Source organism: Lutra lutra, chromosome 7 (genome assembly GCF_902655055.1).
Source record: "Lutra lutra chromosome 7, mLutLut1.2, whole genome shotgun sequence".
Lineage (NCBI taxonomy): Eukaryota > Metazoa > Chordata > Mammalia > Carnivora > Mustelidae > Lutra > Lutra lutra.
Genome location: NC_062284.1, coordinates 11,810,318 through 11,832,886, shown reverse-complemented (window position 1 = coordinate 11,832,886; position 22,569 = coordinate 11,810,318). Strand labels below are relative to the sequence as shown.

Here is a 22,569-nt window from a genome sequence, read left to right as displayed (position 1 = left end):
TCTACTCCAGTACCATATTCTTCATGGATTTTCCTTGATTTTGTTGTGAATTGTTTTGATTCTCTTCTTTATTTTCTATATATTTTTGAATATATATATCTCCGTTTATTTTAGATATTTAGTTATTTCTTAAATGTCATGCAGATTATAACTGATCTCCTAAATTTACAACAATCTGGTTTGGACTGATACTATTTTAGCTTCAAAACACACACACACAAAAAGCTTCTGCTCCAATGAAGTACCTATTGCCTTCATGCCTCAACCAGAAATGAGAACAGTTGCCCTGGACAAGGGTGCTAGGCCAGGTGAGGAAGTGAGGTGAAGGGGGACCAGGTTACACAGGCACTTTGAGAATGATGGGTTTGATCCTCACACGGAGGCTCGTATGACTGAAAATTGTTAACTACACCTGCCCCGAGAAGCCCTAGGCTCTTTCTTATTGATCTCAAACATCCCCCTCAGAAGCCTCCTGACCACAGCACCTGCTGTCCTTCCATACACCCCAACTTCACGCTATTACGTCCTTCCTATGCCCCCGCCACCAGCTCCCATTTTCACCCACTACTTCCCCCTTACCCTCAGGTCTGTAAGACGGTCAGGTGGCCCTGCCCCCTGGAATTCCTGAACGCCTCATGAAAGAGCTGCCAAGCATTTTTTAAGCCTCTCCTGACTGGAAGGGGACCCTCAGCTTCCTCATTAAATGACTTTCCAATGGTTCTCTCCTTCCACATCACCAGAGAAGTATCCTCTTACCCAGAGGACACTCATGTGCGCCTCCCAGCAAGTGTCACAGTTCTCTGAATGGCTGCCCGGCCTTCTACAGTCTTATGACCTCACCTGTGACAGAACACAGTTCCAGGGACCCCGAAATGAACAGAAAACGTGGCTATGGCACAGACTCGACCTCCAGGCCCAGGTAGGAGAATTCACTCACAGAGTAAATAAAAACTGTGATTTTTAATATTTACCCAGTCCACATTTAAAAAAGGAAAAAAAAAAAATAGGATACTAAAGACCCAGAGAGTTCTGATCCTAACCCCACATGTCCCTGTCCGTCTAGAAAGGAAACCGATGTCCTTTGCAACAACATGCATTTCCGCTCATTATCTGTAGACCAGGGTTGATCACTTGGAAGATACAGGTGTGTCGTGGGGGTCAACAGACCTCAGATCAGTCTGTGAAAAACAGGATGTCAGTGGAATGTCTTCTCGGGTCCCTCCCCCATCTAAAGACCCAAACTCCTGATCATAGACACTTTAATTTTCCTTTTGTTTCTTCAGTTGGGCCATGAATGAGCATGGACATGAAGCTGAAAGGGAAGGACGGGGGCATTTAAAGGACAAGCAGTGAGTTGTAGACCCTCCAGAACCTTCTGAGGTCCCAAGTTCCACACCACGTTGTTCATCCTTCTCCATTCAAATCCAAAGACTTGGTGAAATTCCGAAGATATATTTTGTCTTCAGATTTCTTTCACTTCTTTGATCGTTTGCAGACGGTCTTCTGTGCTGGGAGAAAGTGAGCAAAACAACAGGACAGCAGCGCTGGAAAATCTCCTCCCCAGCTGTGCTTATCGGAGGCCTCTTCCCTTCCATAAACAGCACCAGATGGAGTTGAATTAGGATCTTAAAATGTAAATAACACAAAACCCAAGTTAGTGTTTTTCCCGTCACCCAATGGACAAGAGGCTGTGAGTGGAAAAAAAAATAAAGAACGCTAAACAAGACTGCTCTTCCTCGGCTAACAGAGAAGCTGAGGGGCGGCCGGGCGGAAGAAAAGCTCTTCAGTTAAGGCTGACTTCACGCTGCAGGCCCTCTGAGGCAACAGAGTGGCCTCCACTGGAGACCCAAATCTCCTTTTTCAGAGTGTACATGGGTAAACATGTTTTTTCTAAAGAAAAAAAAATATTTTTTAAATAGCCTGGATTTCCTTCGGACCCTGTGGTCAGAGACCCAGTGATCTGGTAACTCAAGGATCCGCCTAGAGGTTGAGGCAAGTTGTATCAGCCCAGTTGGCTTATCCCAGATCACCAACATTCAACTTCTAAGCAAGCAGACCCTATATACAAAGTCTTCATCGTAAAGCCAACAACAACTGTACGTTATAGAAATACAGCAATCACCGCATCCCTTAAGGGTACCCAGATTAGTCATGTCCCAAGGAGAGGTCCTCCATTAAAGGAATCCCTATCGCCCCGTGAGCAAGCTGAGGGGTAATGCTCTCAGGTACCATCTTCTCTGTCACCTGCAAAACCAAGACAAGACATAAAGCCCCTCTTAACCTCACCCCTTCCAGCTTCTCCCCAGCAGAGGCACTCACAGCAATCATGGTTCAAGAAAACGATTTAATTAGGCACCCAGAACTTCTGTTTTAAAATGGCAAAGGGACACGCTGCTGTTCTCCTACTAAATTCCCAAGCAGGTAAAAGCCAGAGGGGCAGTCTTTTGGTAAACTGAGTGGCATTTAAAAATTTCTGCCAACTTAACTGAAAATGAGCGAACCTGGGCATCTTACAACCATATGAAATAATGCTGTTTTGCCTTGTGGGGCTACCCAGTCAGAGCTGGGATCCATCCAAACGGAACAGTGGACAGCCGTCTCTCTACCGCACAATGGATGCCCTTAAGGTGTTCGTCATGGTACTCTCACTCCCAACCTCTGTGCATCTGGCTGCTCCAGTAGAGCCCTAAAGATCCCAAACAGGAGCTCAGGTGAGCCAGGACAAGGGAAGCAGCTGGAGGATGGGGAAATTCGATGGGGAAGAGTCAGAAACACAAAAACCTCATGGACCTGAGCTCAATGAAGACTAATTTTTCATTCTTCGAATCAGAGCACTGGAAACACAGGTCCAAAGCACCTGCCGCTGGGAGCCACCTGACATAACCCAACTTCAGCCACAGATGTCACTGAGGAACATCTGCCCACTCTATAGATTGGCAAATGCTGCAAGTTTTGGGGGAGCATATTCTGGGGAATTGGGGAGCAGGGAAGAGGGCACTCACACACACAGGCACAGCCCTGAGCACTCATGTACACATAAAGACAAATATTAGGTCTATGTAAATAGATTCATTGACAGGCATTTTGCAGTGTGGTTGATAAGGGTTTGGAATCATTTGAGTTTGCTCTGGGTACAGGTTGTGTCTCCAGTCCCCAGCACTGCATACCCCTGAGTTTGAGTTTAAGCAGTAGGTTCAAAAGACCCAGTCATAGCACAATGATTCTAGAGTCAAAAAATCAGAATTTGACTTCATTCTGTCATTCCATCTGACCCCTTGGGAGTTACCTGTGTTTCAGATTTACACAGCGAACATAGTGTGATTCTGTAAGGGGTAGTTTGGGGAGATTTTAAAAGGACAAACATACACAGTTAAGGTCATTGTACAATATTTTACTGAAATTGAATTATTATCTTGAAAGCGAAATGTATGTTGTTTAAATTGTTCTAAAACTAAAGAGGGAATCATTTCTGGTTGTTGCATGATCACTGACATTAACTACTGCATAGAGGAAGAAGTGTAAACACTGATCTGCCTTCGGGTAGCCAATCCTTTGCACTTGCTACACCCACTTCTTGGAACATTCTTCCCCAGATACCTCCATGGCACGGATCTGCATGAGTCTTCAGGCCTCTTCCCAAATGCCACCCTATCCAAGAAGCCTTCCTTGACCACCACCCACATCCAGCAGTTTCTGTCTCCCTGGCCAAATTTATTTTTCTTCATTTCACCAGCCCTCTGTCAAGTTATAGGTTGGTTGGTTCTTAAGTTCATTGTGTCTCTCTTTCCCTAGAAACTCACTGCTCCCTGGGGTGGCAAAGACATTTTGTTCACATGCTGGTTTTCAGCCCCCAGAACCATGCCTGGCCTGCCCCCAAGCAGGTGCTCAGTAATTACTCATTGAAAAGTAATAATAATTTGGTGATTTCTGAGTCGACTGTTGCATGGTTTACACTTTGCTCACTGAGTTGGAATGCCACCTTTATTCAGTAACATCACCGACTCAAGATGCTGAAGGATAATCTAGAGGGTGGCCATGGTGGTAGTGGGGTAGAGAGAGATTGGATGAATTTCAGAAAACAGGAAAAGCCTTTGAAGTAGCCGTGAGTGATTTTGGAGACCCTGCATCTGCTCCCCCAGCACTGCTGGATGTCAGAGGCTTCACACTGCCCTCCTTCACCTTTGTCTTCACACCTTTAAAAAAACTGGGAGCACCAGCAAATTCACAGAATTTTGACAGATCTCGGGTTTCAGCTATAAAGAACGTTCAGTACCGAAAGGAAGATGGCCAAGCAACTGGAGACAATGTGACCTGACATGAAACAATGGGGAACTTGAGGCCAAAGAAAATTGGCACTCTTGGCTGATGACACCCTTGTCCCAGTCTTTGCACAATGATGGCAATGAATAGGAAACTTACTTTGCTTTGCTCCAAACAGTGATGCATCTCCATCACTTTCTGTTCTAAATGGAAATGCCACTCCTCTAAAAGCAGAGAAGGCAAAAATAAACCCATATCTGGGCTTTCTATTCCTTGCCATTGACCTATTTGGCCACCAGCATCATACTGTTCAAAAGATTTCAGATTTAAAATATGTTTCAAAATCTAACAATACAAGCTTCTACTTGCTACCTATTGTGTGTGTGTGTAAGTTTTACTTGTTCCTCCAAAATAAATTCTTCCAAATAAACATTAGAAATGCCATGTCAAGGTTAAAAAATTCCCATTGCAATTTTGATTGGAATTGTGTCAAATACTGGGATCCATTAGGGGAGAACTGACCACTTGGCCATGTGAGGTCTTCCTTCCACTAGCTGCAGTGAGTTCCCTCCATTCCTGCTGAGTCTGGAGCCCGCCCGTGAACTGCTGACAGGTGGCTGTTAGCAGAAAAAGAGACATGTGGAAGACAAGAAATGGTCAACCCTTTGCCTCTGGGCCCCTCATCCCAGCATGTGCTCCCCTACAAGCCCAAGCAGCTCTGAGCTGGCCTCCCAGCTTCTCCTCACCTCTGCAGGAAACAGAGTTATTTCTGCTAACACTGAATAAGTTTGGCTTCCTTCTTTGAGATGTTAGAAATCTCCACAAAACTCTTGACCTGTCTTGACCCAACTCCCCTGCCGCTTCTTGTTCAAAGCCCTTAGTTTCTCTTGGCTCCTTCTACACTTTTCTATTCCAAATGTCTTCCTTCATCGCTCCTCTTTACCTATACAAGACCATTCATAAAAATTACGCATTTATAGTTTACAGTTTCAAGAGTCAAAGTCTCTTTTAGCTTGAGAAGGTGTTTTCCATGGACTCCTTTGGAAGTGACCTTGAACATGGGGTCTAAACTTGGCAGGCAATAGCCTCAAAAAGGCCATGGAAAACCTGAAACGCATGGCATCACAAAAATCAGTCTCTTTTCCCTCTGACCTTCCCCTCCAGGATGAAAGAGACCCTCTCTCTCCCTGCCTCCTTCCCTTCCAGAGGGTTCCTATCTCACCCCTTCACCTGAAGGCCACCTAGAACTAGAATGTTTGCTTCAGCACTTCTGTTCTTTTGAGATGAACAGTGTGGTTGAGAAAATGTCTTTATCAGAATGTGACCTTGCTATGTCTTGCTATAGGCAACTTCAACAGATGCCTCTTTCTCCTTAAACTTTCTCCTTAATCTTTTTCACCAATACAGCAACAGTCAGAAAATGCCATTCAGAAGCTATAGACATACTGGCTGGCTGGTCACCCATGTCCACAATGACATTGTAACCTAATGAGCAGCGTGGCATAGTCTGTGGGTTTCAGACTGAAGGGGGAAACATGGCAATGGCTGATGCCCCACTGTCCGACCTGGGAAGATGCTTCTCCCCAGAGCAGAACACTTCCTGGATTCATTGATTTGTAGCCCTTGTCCTGCTTCACTGTGCATGTGAAATAAGATGTTTTTGCAACCCACAGAGAGTTCTGACCCTGATCTCATGGGACTCCCTTATAGCCCAGAAACTGCAGGGCAGCCTTGCAGTGCTCTCCTTGAGTATTTCCCATTTTGGAGTACCCTTCAATACATCAAACATTTGTTGATGATCTACTGGACGGAAGTCACGTTTCTGAGCATCCAGGGAAAAGCACATCTGCCTCTCTGTTTCTAGAATTAAATGGCTGCTTGGTGAAGATTAAGTAACATTAACTATGACTTTCCCCAAGGACAGGTCCCAGAAGGGTTTGTGTCTACTGAACACTGAAATACGTACTAACTTCCCCCACTAAAATTTTCTCCAGATTTTCAGCTTTACAAAAACCTCAACTCTCCCTGCTCATCTCCTATGGCTCAGCTCAGCCATCTCCTATCCAGAAAATCACCTTTGTCTCCCTTCCACACCCCTCTCTCCTTGCACTGCTAATCATAACACCATGGTCATGTCTTCTCAATATGACCTTTAGCCACTGTGCCTCCCAAAGAGACCTCTGTGTACTATAGTCCTGTCATACACAGGAACCAAATTTAATGAGTAGAAAAAGTGAAAGGAAATGATCAGTGAGTTCTTTCCTCATGGATTCTTTGTGCCTCTGTCTGTGGTTAGCAGAATTCTTTAACATTTCATTTTATCCTCACACAGGCTCTGTTGTGGTCAGTTGGATAGGTAGTCTTATCCTCATTTTACAGGTGTAGAAATCGGTGCACACAGAATTGCCTGAGATTACCTAATTGGGAAAGAAAATCACCTTCCAAACCAGAATGCTCTCCTCACCTCCTAAACACCTCCCTCACCACTTCTGAGGGGTCAATCATTGGCTTCACGTCAACTTATCAGAGATTTTCATGATCTAAAGTTAGGTACCTCCAACCTCTTATTCCCATTGGGGTTTTTCCCCTTCATAGCATTAATCGTAATTTGTAATTATTTTTTTAACTTGTGTCTGTCTCCGCAACAGAGTCATCAGCTCTGCCAATGTAAGTACCATTTCTATCACGATGGCCAGTGAAGTCTAGCCTGTGGAAGATCCTAGAACAAATATTTGTAGTCTTCTGACACCTAACTCTCCACCTTTCCACTCTAAAAAGCATTCATGGAAAATTTCTTCAAACTGATCCTAATATGTAATCCTAAATTTGAACCTTACCATCATTGCTATTTAATCATTAAACTGGAATGCCTCTTTGTTGAGCAGCATCGAGTCACATCAATAGATGTTGTTTGTGACCCCAAAGTCCAAGAATTTCATGTAAATGGACAATGCCTCACGAAATCGTGATAGTATTTACCAGCATTTGTGATGTGACTGGCTTTTCCAAATATTCTATACAAAAATTAACTCACAGAACCCTCAACAACTCTCTGAAGTAGAGGCTATTCTCTTATCTCCATTTTACAAGTGGGGAAATCGAAGCCTGGAGGTGCACTGCTGTCACCCCCCATCCTTGGGAGAACCACTCCAAAATTATCCCTTCGGGGTAATGGTGGCCCCCACTGGTATCCACACTGAGTTTCCTGCTTCCCCCTGAAAACCTACTTCTTTGTCTCAACAGATGCCTTGCCTTGGTAGGCATGAGGAAGCCACACCCCAAAGGGGATCCAAAATTGCTCTTTCTGCCCTGTCCCTCCAACCCCCCACCTTCTCTCTGGCCATGGCCTCAAGCCGGCACCTTGGCAGGACTGCCCTGCCTCGATGCCATAGGGCTTTACCATGAGGGATTCGACTTAGAGGCTACCTGGGAAAGCCAGGCACAAAATGGTGCCGAGACGCAGTGCCTTGGCGGGGGTGAAGGAGCCTGGCAGCACTGGCTGTGGCATGCAGGCCCAGAGAGTGGAGGAGGAGATCTGATGCATTGCCTCTACCTGCTGAGGTTGTCTTAACTTGTGGCCCACATTGACCCTCCTGGCTTCTCTCAGCCTATCTCTCCACTGCCCCTTTTCTCTGGGCCATTTGCATGCTCTGTATGCTCTGAGCAGCTCTAAAAAGTCTGGACGGGCTTCAGAGATGTTCTCAGAGGCCACATACATTTGGAATAACAGTCCTGTATCACTGACCTGTTCCCTTCAGGGACCTCCAGAGCCTCACTGGTTTTCCTTATGGTATCCTGTCCTCCCCTCCAACTGTTCTCTTACCTTTAACAGTGACAAACTCCTCCTGCTCCTTGCTTCTCTAAAAAACATGCCCATGCCAGGAAAAGCACTTCTATCTCAAGACCCAACAAGCCATGGAAGCTGGCCTTGCTCTCCCCTCAGACCATCTCCCCCAATCTCCAAAGAGATTCTTCATCTCCTGTCCCCTGATCTCCTTTTAATGTCCCTGAACTCACAGACCATGGACCCATGCTCCCACCCAGCCTCGAATTTCCACAAGCTTCTCCATGCCTGTCCTCGATTCTCAGATGTACCTGTCCCTGCCACCAAATCGAACGGAGTTTGCCAGAGCCTTCCTTGGCCCTCCTGCCCGTACTTTGAATGCTTGCATACCCCTCCCAGACAGCATTAGCACTGGTTTCCCACTCTGCTCCCTACATGCCACATTCAGGAGGAAGGAGATGTATTTGTCATGAAGGCAAATGGTTGTGGAGAGAAAACAGAGATCCTCTCTCAAGGCCTTAGTGACCCCACGACTCCCCGGCGTCCCTCCTCCTTCTCTGGTTGTTCCTCTTCAGCCTCCTTTGAGAGATTCTCCTCTCTGCCCCGAAGGTGCCCTCACTTTTGAAATCTTTCTCCCCAGCGAGCTCTGCCCTTCCTATGGAATAGACGCATAGAGCAGATAATTCACCAATGGCTATCTACAGGCCACCTCTCTCCCAGGAGCTCCCTACCCAAATATCCCCTCCCTTTAAAGGCACCTCAACTCAATAGCCCCAAACCTGTCTTAAGTCGTGTCCCTCCTCTGGTGTCTGCATTCGGGTTCCCCAACCCCCCAGTCGACCCCCATGGTCTGCCATCCCCCTCCACTCAGGTTATGCTTTCCACCACTCCTCCCCAAGCCCCCTCAACCCTGGCCACCAGCATTGCCCAAGGGGCTCCCCACCCGATCCCCACTCCCCTTCTTCTAACGGGTGTTCCACACAACTGCTAGTGTCTTTTGCAAAAAACCCCAAACGTGATGTGACCAGGTCTCTCCTCTGCTTAAAATCTTTGCATGGCTCCCCAAGGCTTCTAGGACAAAAACTCAAATTCTAAACCCAGTCTGCAAGTTCTCATGGCATTCTGGCTTTTGTCCCCAGCCTCAGCTTGCACCATGAGGTCACGTACCTCCCTGCAGCCAGGTGCCCCCTTCACACAGGTGACCCATTAGATTGGATGCTCCCTAAGGGCGAACATCCGTTTCTGTATGCCTGGCACTTTTGGTAGCCCCAGCACCTAGCTATTGCCTGGTATATAGATGTTCAACAGATACTAAATGAATGAATGGATGAATGAATGAATGAAAGAGAGGAACAAATGATGCCCCATCCCAGAAGCACGAAGAGTGGCCAGAGTAAGACCTGGGACCACTGGACGGGCCTATAGCTTCCAGGTACAAACCATCAGGGTCTGATTGAAGACATAATCAAATAAAGACAGGAAGCCCCAACTTTCCCAGTTGAGACAGAAGCCCAGAAGAGAGTTGGCTGAGCCTGAGTGATTTGAGGGGATAGGGGATACAAGTTCATTTTTCTCAAAGATAAATACATTGGTGATGAAGGGGAAGCCACTCCAAGTGCCACCTTGGCAGTGTCTCTTTGAACCATGAACATGGTCTGCCCTCCCTCTTAAGGCTGGGCCCCTCTTGGTGGGGTAGAGAAGCTGAGGTGGTTACAGGCTTGGAGGGGGGGGAGCCGCTCTAGGGCACCTGCAGCCTGAGGTTAGAGCTGCCCTGGGGGCCGGGCCAAATGAGATGGGAAGAAGGGCTTTGGCCCCCAATTTCCCTCAGCTGGGTCTGCCAATGTACCCACAAGAGGGTTCTTCTCAGCTACAGCAGGGAGGGTCCCGTGAGGTTGTGAACCTGGGCCAGAGGGGTCCAGCAGGCAGCCATGACTGCCTTGAAAAGTTGGTAAGAATTTGGTTAGAAAATCCAATCACCATGCATTGCTGTGTGGTTACTGCATACTGAAGGCTGAGCCAACTCAGAAGGTAAAAGCCTGGATGTTGGGCTCCAAGTCTTATCCTCCCCCTGGCTGCTAAGCCCCAGCACCAACCCCTGAGAACTTTAAGGACAGAACATTCTGGTGGCAGTTAAAGGCAACAGTTGAAGCCAAGGCCCAGGGCAGGACAGAATTCACAGTCCAAGGAGGGACACAGACGCCCCAAAGAGGAGCTCAGAGAGGGGCAGGCCCTCGAGGCCCTGCAGCCAGGGCTGGAAAAGGTTACTGGAGACAGAACAGAACAGAGAAGCAGGTATAGGAACCTACCAGAATATGAAGGAAGGGGACGCCTGGGTGGCTCAGTTGGTTAAGCAGCTGCCTTCAGCTCAGGTCATGATCCCAGCGTCCTGGGATCGAGTCCCACATCAGGCTCCTTGCTTGGCGGGGAGCCTGCTTCTCCCTCTGCCTCTGCCTGCCATTCTGTCTGCCTGTGCTCGCTCGCTCTCCTCTCTCTCTGACAAATAAATAAAATCTTAAAAAAAAAAAAAAGAAAGAAAGAATATGAAGGAAGATCTGAAGGCCCAGGGCACCTGAGGGGAGTGAGGACCTAAAGGGGCCCAAGGGCCAGAAGGCAAACCGACCACCCTAGGGCTCTGCTGGGGGCCTACCCTAGAAAAGAAAAAGGCTCAGCCTCTTCCCCAGCCATTGAGCTAACGGGCTCTTTGTTCGACGGGCAGGAACCACTGTCTCTGGAGCTTTGCTCCAGCGTGTGTTCACTGGGAATCAGGACAACACCAAGTCCAGATGCTTCCTCTCTTATAGGCACAAAGCCAAGTCTCCAATACTAGACCCACTCATTCATTCATTCATTCAACAAATACTTATTGTGTTCCTGTGGTATGCTGGACATTAAGACTATAACAGTGAGCAGAAGGACAGCCCCTGCCGGAGGGAGAGTACAAGTAATTCTATCCCGCTTCTCTGTGATAGGTGTTTTGAAAGGAGCAGCTGATGGCACTGGGGAGAGCTTAAAGCCCTAATCAAATCTAGGTACAGGGCTTGCCTAAGAATATAATGGAGCTGGAATCTGAAAGATGAGTAAGAATTACCTAGCTGAAATGGGCAGGAGCAGAGAGGGAGGCCAGCAGTGTTCTCAGTAGAAGGAACTGCAGGAGCAATGCCCAAGAAAACATGGTGGATTGAAGACGCCCACAGTGGGCCGGGAACCCGGAGCTCTTGAGAGGCCTGAGAGAAATGAGGCTAGAGGGGCAGGCATGACCCAAACCATGAACATTTTTGGAGTTCATGGTGAATTGTCCCCGGTCTTGATGCTAAAGGCAAAAAGCACAGGCAGCCACTGGCAAGACCATGGCAGGAGCCAAAAACACAAGGTCCTATAATGCACATCATAGGAAAGGATGAGTGAGTGTGTGTTTCTTCATAAGCCGGGGCCACATGCCAAAATCTACCCGTAGTAAAGAGTCCCTGTTCTTGCCCTTGATGCCAATTATGGAGTAAAAATGCCTGGCATCTCAGGCACAGAAGCTTCATTGTTCTTCTCCTGTGTGCACAGAATTCTCCAGCCCAAATCTACCTAACAAGGTAGAAGTGCTGGGTTGCCATCCCATTTTTCAAGTAAAGAATTAAGGCTTAGGACAATTGAATGGCTTGCCAGAAGTCACACAGAAAGGGAGAGAATGAGGATGATTATCTTCTAGCTCATCTCATAACATGCGTTCTCTAAATACATGGGCCCGACAATGCTGGGAACTGATAGTTGAGAAGAAAGTAACATAAGATAAATGTGTTTCCACAACAACGACTGCATTCCTAGATGCTTATGAAAGAGTTGGATAGTATATTGACAAAGTTCCCCTCCCAAGTCTGTAACAAAAGATACTAAATAGTGGATAATTTACTCTTCAAAGTAAAGTGATTTGCTGAATGCAAAGACATTCTCAAAATTATAAAAGGGAGAAAAAAAACAATCAGGGATCCTTGGAGAGCTAAATGTAGTAAATCATACTGATGTGAGTGCATTCAACTATGGCGTGGGTAGGTGGTACTAACTGGTACTCAGACTTGCCCATTAAAGGACTTGAAAACGTCATGTTGAAATTCATCTGGAAGGCGAAGTTGTCACATCTATCAGAGAACGGATGCCCTGGCCAGTCTGGGTTGCGGACTTGGCACCGGGAACGTGACAACCACCATTCAAGCCCTATTTAAATGGGCTGATGAGGGAGGGGGAGGGGACTGGCAATGGTCTGAAAAAGACTGAGAAATGCAGGCATGACAGAGTGTGGATGAGAACAGGGGACAGGCAGGGGACTCTACTCCCTGTCTCGGGCCCTCCTGCTCACTCCTCCCTAACAGTTGACCCTGACATCCCCCAAAACACATCCACGCTGTCACCTGACAGAGCTGCTCAGGACAAGCTCTCCAGGGGCTCCCCAGGGCCCAGCCCCACACAGCCCAGAGTCGCACACATCCCTCCGATGTTGACAGCCTCACCTCATCTTTCCCCAAATCTAGCCAGCTGCTCCTCTCCACTCTTCCTTCAAGCCCCCAGCTCACTTCCTTTCTTCCAGCTTACACAGACCAGAACCTATCATACCCCAAGGAAACAGATTCTGTGGACCACGTGTCCATTCACAGCTAAGCCCAGAGGTCTCCTAAAGCAACCAGGGCGTGGCCCTTTCCAACCCAGGCTTTCTGCAAGGGTTCACGGCTGGTTTTGAGTTCTAGAAAGTGGGAGCAAGCGAACCTGCGGGCCCGAAACAGCTGTTCCAGGAGGAGACAGAGGTGCTGTGATTTCTCTGTCCTGACATGTTCCCAAACTGGGACTGGCCCCACTCTGTGTTACTCCAAAATGAGCTAGATTCGACTGGAATGCTCAAGGAAATGAAGCACATCCCCTTGACTTCTTTTAAGAAGTAGAGAATCTCACTTATTAGGAGAGGCCCTTCTCCCCCTCCTACGTCCCCCAGAGGAGTGGGCTGGGAGGCATCTGGCTGCTCTGTCATGTAGGGAGCTGGACAACCAGCAAAGTCTCCGGGAGGCCAGGCTGGGCATGGAAGCCCACGGCCCGCATCCCTCTCCATGGCTGTCTTCCCTGAACCTCTCTCCACCGGCCTCTCTTCCTGTTTATGACTTAGCGGCTGCCCACAGCTCTGGTGGGAAGGGAGTGGGCAGGTAGGAGTGGGTGCAAGGAGGAGGAAGGGAAGGTGCCACTCCATTCCCCAGGAAATCCTCCTCCTGCCAGGCAAAGGACCCCCATCAGTTCCCAGCCCCTCTTTTGCGTCTAGTCAAGCACTTCCGTAATGGAGGCCATCCCTGACCCCGAGAGTCCAGAGGAGGGCGGCTTGTCACCCACACTTCTGCACCTTCATCGATCCTTCAAGTTTCTTTCCCCCATAGACGATGACCCAGAATCCTGCCTAAGCGGCTGCATATTCTATTCCTGGCTCCCTGCTGTTGGATGAATATCTTCCCTTTCTCTTTCCTCCCCTCCCCTTTCCTCTGATTTTATGAGATGCTAGGAACTCAAAAAGAAAGACATTGATCCTGCTTGTGGCTCTTATTTTCCTTGGCACACATCCCCACCCCATCCACGCTTCACTGCCCCCAAGAAATATTCAGCATTGAGCAACATGACATTACCTGCCAGGGCCAGAGCCTGGACCAATGGTATCTTCTAGAATGCTTTGGGTCCTTGTTTTCGACATTCCTTTCTTCTCAATCTTCTTTCAAAACCCAAGCGTGTATATGCAATGAGGGGCACAATGAGAATTTTAGCCATCAGACGGGGTCTGATCATTTCTCTTACATATTTAAATGGTATCATTCTTAGATATTTCAAGTTGAAATAAGTCCCCAGACATTCTAGAACACCTTTCATTCCTCACGCTGTCCTCCACAAACATGACTAAGCATGAGACTTCACCGGAGGGCCTCTTGGGGAACTCAAATTGCTCATCACGCCGGTAGAGAAACTCCAGAGTTTCTCAGGAGCAGGTTTGGGGCTTTTAACACCTTTGACCACCTGCAGTAAAAACTTCAGTGGGGTTTAGTTTAGCAAACACTTGTTTTCTGAGCATATGCGGTGGGCATGGTACCATTTTTTATTTTGAAAACTATGAAGCCTTGAATGCAGGAATGTGTCTATACCTGGAGAAAGAGTCATAATTGTAAAGTCAAATACATAAATATTTTCACCTGCCACACAGAGATCTCCTGGCAGACGGAGGAGGGAGAGTAGGCTCTCTATTTGTTTCAGTGTTTTCATCTCGTGGTCGAGTAGTGCTCCCCTTTGCCTTAAGGGCGATGGGAATGAGACACTGTGCAATCCTTAAATGTTTGGAAGCCCGCGAACAAACACTCAGCCACATCTCCCAGATCCAATCCACTGGCATGATTTGGCCTAATGCCAACAACATGATTCCTCCCTGGAAAGTGGAGGCCCTTAAAGGTCTCCACTGGCCCCAGGAAGCCAGCCCTCTGTCTTCCTGGCTCCCTAGCTACCCAACTCTGGGATGGCCTCCAGGGCCAGGCACCCTGGGACCCCGGTCATTGACTAAAGTGCCATTTGGCAATTGCCATTGGGCAAGAAGTAGGGCAGGAATGGGACAGGGGAAGGCAGAAGCAGAAGGAAGTGACCTGGAAGAAGGTACCCTTGGGTGAGTCCCCCCACCCCCCCGCCCCGGGGATGGCCAAGCCCTACTCCTCTGTTCATGAGCTGCTCTTTCCAAGGCAAAGTATCTTGGGGGTGGGTTCCTTTGTGTCTTTTCTGATGAACTGACTTTGATGATGTGTTGGTCCTGTTCATCAAGCGTGGGCCTCCGTGGGCTGATGCTGGAGACACCTCCAGATCTCGTCATAAAACACTCGATAGCTAGAGCCTTCCTCTTGCTCCCTTGGAGGGAGGGTTCTACAGAAGTGCCTCGAAGCAAATGATGAGACCCCACGCAAAGAGCAGAAGCTGTTACCAGCTGCGAGCGGATGATCAGAGTTCAGCTCAATGCGTCCCTTGCTGAGACTAGGGAGGAGGTCCAGCCTTCAGACTTCAGAATCTTGATCCTCCTGAATCAGGCACCTGCATAGGCCTTTCTAGAAAAGAATTCAGGCTGCCTTCCTCCAAACACTCCAACATACATGTCTCTCAGGATTGTTTTTGAATCCAGATGGGCTCGACCCCTGTTGGTGCAAAGATCCTGTGTCTCTTGTCACCCTCTGAATGAAGGAAAGGGATGAAACCAAGGGTGTACATGATAGAGTTTGAGAAGGAAGGAGCTCTCCGGCCTGGATCTTCCTTTGCATAATACATAGAGATTAGGGAACAAATACTCCAGGTTATGCCAGAAGTTACATTTTTGCAACTGAGGAAAACAAACCAAAAAAACCCATGAAAATCACAGAAACTGTAGGTCCCTTTTCCCTGCATGTAAATTAGAGGGTTTGGGGTCTTGATGGTCTCTAGGTTCCCCTGCAACCCAGACTGAGAAGCCTGCCCTGTGGGGACCTCAGCAGTCCTCCCTTCCTCTACGAGTTCTGGGGGCAGAACATGTCAACACCATATGTCAAGGTCAGGGCCTAACGTTGCCCTTCCTAACCAAACTTTGCTTTAAAATGTGTGTGCTCTGAAGCAAGAAGCCAGAGCTTCAAACCCAAAACTTGTGGAATTTGCAAAGCATTTTCATTCCACCAATACTTCCCATGTACTCTAAGGGCCTTGTGTAAGGATGGACTGTGGGTTCAACAAAAGTCCCTGCCCCCGAGCAGTTCACAGTCTAATTGTGAAGAAGCAGGAGCAGGAGGGTCTACAAAAAATGGATCCATCTCAGAGGGGCTGACCCAAGGCAGAAAGCAACACCCCCACCTTCGAATTAGCAGGTAACAGGGAGAAGTCATCATGCTGCACAGAGGTTTTAGGAATGCCCATTCCTTCCATAAGTGTCTTTGCCATTTGCTATGAACTACGTGAAGGTGTGCTCTGAAGTCTTAAGGTTTTGACTGATCAGAATACTTCCAGTAAAGAAATAGAAAATTTAGATTTAACAGGGAAAGATATTTGAATAGCACTTGACTCTCTTTTGCTTTTCCCAGAATACAAAACACATCGGCAATTGGGCTTTTGCACCAAGGATAGGACAACAAGGAGCTTGGGTGCCACGGGATTTACTGGAACCAGCTCACTGAAGCACCCTTAACTACCAAACACTGTTGGAATGGGGGCAGGGCACTCTATGCAGAAGCTTACAAGGAATTTACCCCAAGCTCTAAAAAAGGGGGGTTAGGAAGTAAATACTTACACACAATTCTGACATGAATGAGGGTTTCTGCCCAATGTCCAAGGATGCCTATCAGAACAGGAATCACAGACCTTAAGAGTTCTAAATGCTTTTGCTGGGTTTTTTTCTTTTTTATGCAGATTCACCAGATGAAGACATTAGTCCGGCTTAAGTAGTATATTTCAGAATCCTGAAAATAGAACTAGAAGTTTCATAGAGCTGCCCCATGCTTCTCTCTCTCTCTCTCTCTCTCGGTCTCCAACTTTCCAATTCCCCCTTAGAATTTCCCTCTGATCTGCTCCATCAGAGCCTCCAAGAAGCTGTAGGGTTCTGTCCTCCTCCCTGGGAGAGTGTTGGTTTCCAGTCCTTCCCGAGGCTGTCTTCCACTCAGAACTTTTTCCCCATTCACTGTTCTGGATGCCTTGATCATCTTACCCAGGGTCAAACTCCTGCTACCCTCCTCCTCAGCCTAATTTCCTGACAACCCAGGGCCTGGTGGGGCCGCTGCCTCTGCCAGCTCAGTCTCTCATGTCTGCCTCTCCCCCAGCTTGGCTTCCAGGGGCCTTTCTCCACAACCCCCCCAGCACCCAGCAACCAGTTGTCCCTGACTTGGGGGTGGGGGGGTGGGGGGGGCAAGAGCTTTAAGAGGTGGTCTTCCGACAACTCCAAAGCCCCTGCTTCTGGAAGCCATCCCCATCTTCATTTCCAAAGGACACAAACCAGGCTCCTCTTGGCCCAGCCTCCTATCCCTCCAGCAAGCTCTGTGCCTGGCCATGCGCCCAAGCCAGGCCTCTTCTTGCTCAGCAACACAAACTCTGGGAGAGCATCTGTCCGGCTGTCCAAATGTCAGACCTTGTGACGGCCCCCACGACAGGAGTCTTGCCCATGTGCCTCATCTTTTTAGAATGAAGGGGAAATAAGAAGACTCCCATGAGAGACCCCATTGCCTGCCCATTGGCAACAAACAGTGGTCAGGCCAAGTAACCCATCAGTTTCCCTGATGAAACTAGGTCTCTGTAGGCAGGGGACGTCCGTAGGGGAGGCCCTGGCATCCGCCAGACCAAAGTCCCACCGAGGCCCTACAAAGGCCTTAGGATCCCGAACGGGGTAGTATCCCCACCCCGAGCCCAGGGCACACAGAGGATGCAGTGAGCTGGGGCAAACCATAAGGCTGGGGCACCGGGGCCTCAGGCAGGGTCTAGCGCGATGATAGAACGAGAAACCCAAAAACCAGCCAGACTCGCACTTAGAAAAGAGGGCTTCCTTTTAAGCAGAAAGGAGACTATCACAGAACAGAGAACAGAAACTGGAAGCCTTGGCCTCTCCACGTGCCTCACACTAGGCTCACAGGTCTGCTCCGAGGCAAGGCCCCTCAGGGCAGAGGAGTTGGGCTTCCTCCCCGCCTGCTGATTCCCACGTGGGCAGCCGTGTGGGGTGGCCTGTGGCAATGGGTTCACGACTGTCTCTATTTCTCAGATTCTCCAGGGAGAGGCACTGAGCCACAGCAGTCCCCCCACTGACAGACTCCTCCTCCCCCCTGGATCACATATCGGCCCCAGCAGCCCAGTCCCTCGGGGAGAGGAGGACGGGATCACCTGGTAGGAATGTGGCCCAGAAGGTGACCCAGGAAGGGAGGTGGGAGACGGGAGCTCCCCTCTAAATGAAGTAGGTGAGCATATCAGGTCAACTGCCACGTGGCCCGCTCACACGAGGCTTGACGCTGCCCCCAACTAGAGTCACGTGGCTGAAGTCACAGGCAGCCCTCGAGAAAGGAGGAGCCACCAGGATGAACCGTGGCCAAGAAACCAAGGAGCCTGAAATGCTACCTGGGAAAGAAAGGCCTCAGAGTCTTGCCCCAGAGAAAGTCTCCCTGGGCTTTGATGGTGGCAGGCAGAGGCGGCAAAGGGAAAAAGAAAGACGGGGCCAGCCACCTGGGCAGAAACCACACAAAGGCAGGAAGGGAGGGGAGACATTGAGAGGCTGAGTGAGAACTTTCTGGAGAAAGAGAAGGTGGAAATGAAGATGGGAGGTGTAGTGCTTTCCCAGAGGACAAAATGTCCCCTGGAGGAGGGACGGCTTTGGGATTTGAACCTCAGTTCTGCAGCTAACTCTGAGGCTCCACTCTGTGCCTCAGTTTCCTCTTCTGTAAAGCAAAAGCAGCTCATATTTCTCAGGGATGGCGTGAGAATCAGACATGTCCCTTGCTTGGCCTATGCCAGCTTCATGGTAAGGGTTCAATAAATGGGGCCTCTGAACAGTCTGGAAGCTTCCCCATGTGAGGAAAAGTGACTCCCTTCTCTGGGCACACATCACCCGCGCTGATTTTCTCTCAGACCTTAGCACAAGCCACCCTGGGCTCTCCCAACTCCCCATCTAGCTGGACCAGGTGGAGGGTCCCCACCTTGGGGGCTGTCCCACCCTCATCCAGGGGTCAGGCCGGGCGCCCAGCATATGCGGGTGCAGTAACCTGCCCAACCCTAAAAGGTGATCGAGATGGGGAACTGAGGGAGCCTCCTCCTGAGCCCCAGCTTTGGTCCAGTCTCTGGCCACATGCAAGTAAAGAATGCATGTCAGTGGACCAAAGTGTCCTTGTCTGTCAAAGGGGACACTCGGCCTTCAAGGCCTCTGGAGGCTTCTCTTAGAAAAGAAGATGATTTCTTTTTTCTTTCTTTTTTTTTTTTTAAAGGAAAACAGACTCATCTTTCTGGATTTAATACATGGAAAACTGTGGGAAAGTTACACTCCCAGAGACATCCATTTCAAAAGTGCCATTAGATTACGAGAAGGGGTAAAGGTGACCCCAAGCAGCTCCCGCGCCCCCCCCAACTCAGAGAAGCATTCTAATTAAAAACAAAAAAACAAAAACAAATAAAACAAAAAAACTACCCTGGAGCAGGCGATGTGTATCAAGAAGGAAAACATTCGGAAGTGAAGCTGGCTGGTTTTCAGTGAGCCCACTCATGGCCCTGCTCTCCCCTGTCACAAAAGCCTCTGCGTGGGAGGGGGGGCACTTCAAATCCCACACAGCCTGGGCCACGGCTGCAAACGTGGGCTTCCAACGGCTGGGGAGCCCCCAGTTCCCGGGCAGCACTGCCTGATCCTCAGAGAGGCCTTGCTTGGACAGAGTGACTGTTTGCTCTCCTAGCCTCCCTTCCCCCAGCCGTGCTCGGCCCCACCACCCAGGTCCTGCCTTTGTGTCCCCCGTGGGCTCGCATGTCTGCTGCCCCCGCTAGACTGTGAGCTCCTTGAGGGTGGGACACCATCTTCCTCTCTCCCTCCAAAGAGCACACACACTTTCAGACAGCGACCTAGAGAAATGAATAACATTTAGGACGTCATTGAATGAGGTAACTGACTTTGAGAAGTAGTGGTACCCACTCATGGGACTAAAGATACAGACAGGGGGTGCCTGGGTGGCTCAGTGGGTTAAAACCTCTGCCTTTGGCTCAGGTCATGATGTCAGGGTCCTGGGATCGAGCCCTGCATCGGGCTCTCTGCTCAGCAGGGAGCCTGCTTCCTCCTCTCTCTCTGCCTGCCTCTCTGCCTACTTGTGATCTCTGTCAAGTAAATAAATAAAATCTTAAAAAAATAAATAAAATTAAAATAAAGATACAGACGGAAGAGATTTGAGGGGTGAAGACGGAGGTCAGTTGAGGGGGGGTTCCTGAGATGGGTGCGCCAACCAGAGGGGTCCAGCAAGGTGACAGCACCCGCAGATGCAAGGCTAGCGCTCAGGGGAGCACCTGGGAAAATGTTTGGGGGAACCGATGTGTTGGCTCTGCACCATGGGCCTGTATGAGATGAGCGTAGGAGAGAAAGGTGACCGGGGCACTGAGGCTGTGATTCTGGAGAGGTCCCCTCTCTTAGAAGACAGGGAGGGTGGCGTCAAAGAGCAGAGAAGCAGACGGAGAAACAAAAGGAATGTGGAAGCAAAGAGAGGAGGGAGTTTCAAGAAGAAAAGGCTGAAAATTGAGTCAGGGTCTTTAACAGAGTGGCTTTGAGAGAGATGACATGGGCAAGGGCAGGACAAAGGCCAGTGAAGGAGCAATGCCAGTGGTAAAATTCTGCCCCTCAACTCAAGAGAGAGGAAAGTAATGGAGGCTGATAGTAATACAATGAGGAAAAGGGGACGCAGCAAAGATTTCTTACAAACAAAAAAAAAGCAGGCATGTGAGCCTTAGCAAGCCCTCCTTTGTATCTTTTTATGGGGAAAGTAAGATTTTCCACACCCTAATAACCAAGTTTTAATCAGCAGACAAGGAGTTGAGGTCTTCCAAGACTTCCTTAAACCCCTCATTGGTCAGCCCCCTCTCCTTCAAGTGTGACACTTATCTCATGGGAGAATAGCAAGAGCCAGAAACCCCCAATTACGCAAAATCTCCTCAAAAGGATAAAATATACACCCCTGGATTCTGCTTCTCACAGCACAAGGCACAAGGAAGTGCAGGTTCTTCCAGAGGCTGACATGGGAATGTTGCCTTCCTCATATCACAAGCGTAATCTGCGTCCACAAAGGGAAAGATGGCCTCCAGTGTACTCAAGAGAATTCTCAGAGGAAACTGAGCATGAGGGAGGTTGGGGGAAGTAGGGACAGCAGCAGAACACCTGCCCCCCAAACCACAGCCCACGTGTGTTCTCTGGACCTCCGTGCAAAAGCACCAAGGTTCTCTTCGAGTTTGGGAATCATCCAGACCTGAATCTGGGGACACGGGCCCCATCGACCGCTAGCCTTGACTAAGAGACATTAACTGCCAGGGCCTGTTTCTTTGCCTATAAAACAGGAGGAAATGTGCACTTCTTTTTGTGAGCACTGGAATAAGGTCCTCCAAGGGGCTGGCATACACTCTGAAGGAAGACTTGCCTGTGGGGAGGGAGTTCACGCCAAATCTGGCAAGGTGGGCAGAGAAAATGGAAGGGGTCTCTTAGAGGAAGTGGAAATTAAAATTAGCCTTTCAAAAATAAAAATAAAAAATTAAGATAAAATTCACCTTTAAAGATACACGGGTCTTTACCTAAACAAAGGGCTGCCTGGGAAGTTTCCTCTATTCATCCATCCATCCATCCATCCATCCATCCATCCCTCCCTCCCTTCGTTCATTCATTCATTCAACAAACATTTTTGGAGTGCCTAGAATTCACCAGGCACACGAGGAGCCTTAGTAACGTTCACAGCATTTCATTGAATCTGCGTTGTGCAAAGTACCAAGGCTTGAGTACTTGGTCCAGGGAACACAGTTAAGCAACCGTGATTTTTCAATAAAGTAGCAGAAAAGAAGCAAACCTGCCAGTCTCCTGTTCCTTCTACACATCAGAAACACCGTAGAGAAATGATCTGTGGCCAGGATCTCGAGAGCCAATCACGCTTTCTCTTAGTGGAAGTTTCCTTTTCTTTTCAGCAACCCTAGCTTTTCATAAAGAATTGAATGCACACGTTGTAGAATTTCTGTTTAAAACCTCTTTCCTTCTCACGTATAATGATTGGTCTTTAGAGTGTTTCTTGAGACGTCCTTTTGTTGGGGTTCTTCACTGGAGAATCAGTCTTTGCTCCCCACAGGGAGCTTATTCTCCCCAACAGAAGCAAGAGTAAATGAACATAAGACTGGGGATGATTGGTGGAGGGGGTGCTAGAGATTTGGGGATGCCCTTTTTCTGGCCAGACCTTACTTTGGAAGATAAAACGCAAGTACGCAAGTACTTAACAAAGTTTGACTGATTCATTCTTTCTTATCCAGTCTCATATGCCCATTTTTTCCAATTCCTCTACAAAATTCAAGCCCGTGCTTTTTTGTGGGTTCCTCCCAATTCTAAGAGAAAGCCAGCAGGTTGCCTATCCCAACCCCAACAGGACCCATAGCTAAAATCCCTGCAAAGAAAAATGGGTAAAAGCTGCTCGAGAATGTCCTGGACCTGTTGAGCCCAAATTCTAGGGTGTAAAGTCATCCTCAACTGTCCACCTACCTCTTCGCTTTTTGTACATGGAAATCCCATGTTTGACTCAGAAAGGAAAGGCTAGGTCCTGTCTTCCAACTTTCTGTGGGACCTGGAAGAGCTGCAGCCCTACTTTTGTCAACTTGGGGAATCAATTTTCCTGTGGCTGAATCGTACAGCCCATCATTGTGGGTGGCTTGGAGTCACCCACCAGAGCAAAGCCACACTAACCCTCTGCAGGTATCTGGCCAGAAAGGGAGCTTACATACCACGTCAACGTCTTTAGGAAACTTTCTAGTGGGCGAAGCCCATGTAGAGCAACAAGGGA

The 22,569-nt window shown here is 48.6% G+C and overlaps 1 long non-coding RNA gene across 1 annotated transcript; it reads right to left on the bottom strand.

The window, feature by feature from the left end:
• Nucleotides 1-838: 838 nt before the first annotated feature.
• On the bottom strand, nucleotides 839-10,360 carry LOC125105487 (uncharacterized). Its single transcript, XR_007128915.1, has 4 exons — nucleotides 10,043-10,360; nucleotides 5,007-5,203; nucleotides 4,783-4,877; nucleotides 839-1,625 (listed from the first exon to the last, which is right to left on the bottom strand). It is a non-coding gene; the product is annotated as an uncharacterized LOC125105487 (long non-coding RNA).
• Nucleotides 10,361-22,569: the final 12,209 nt, after the last annotated feature.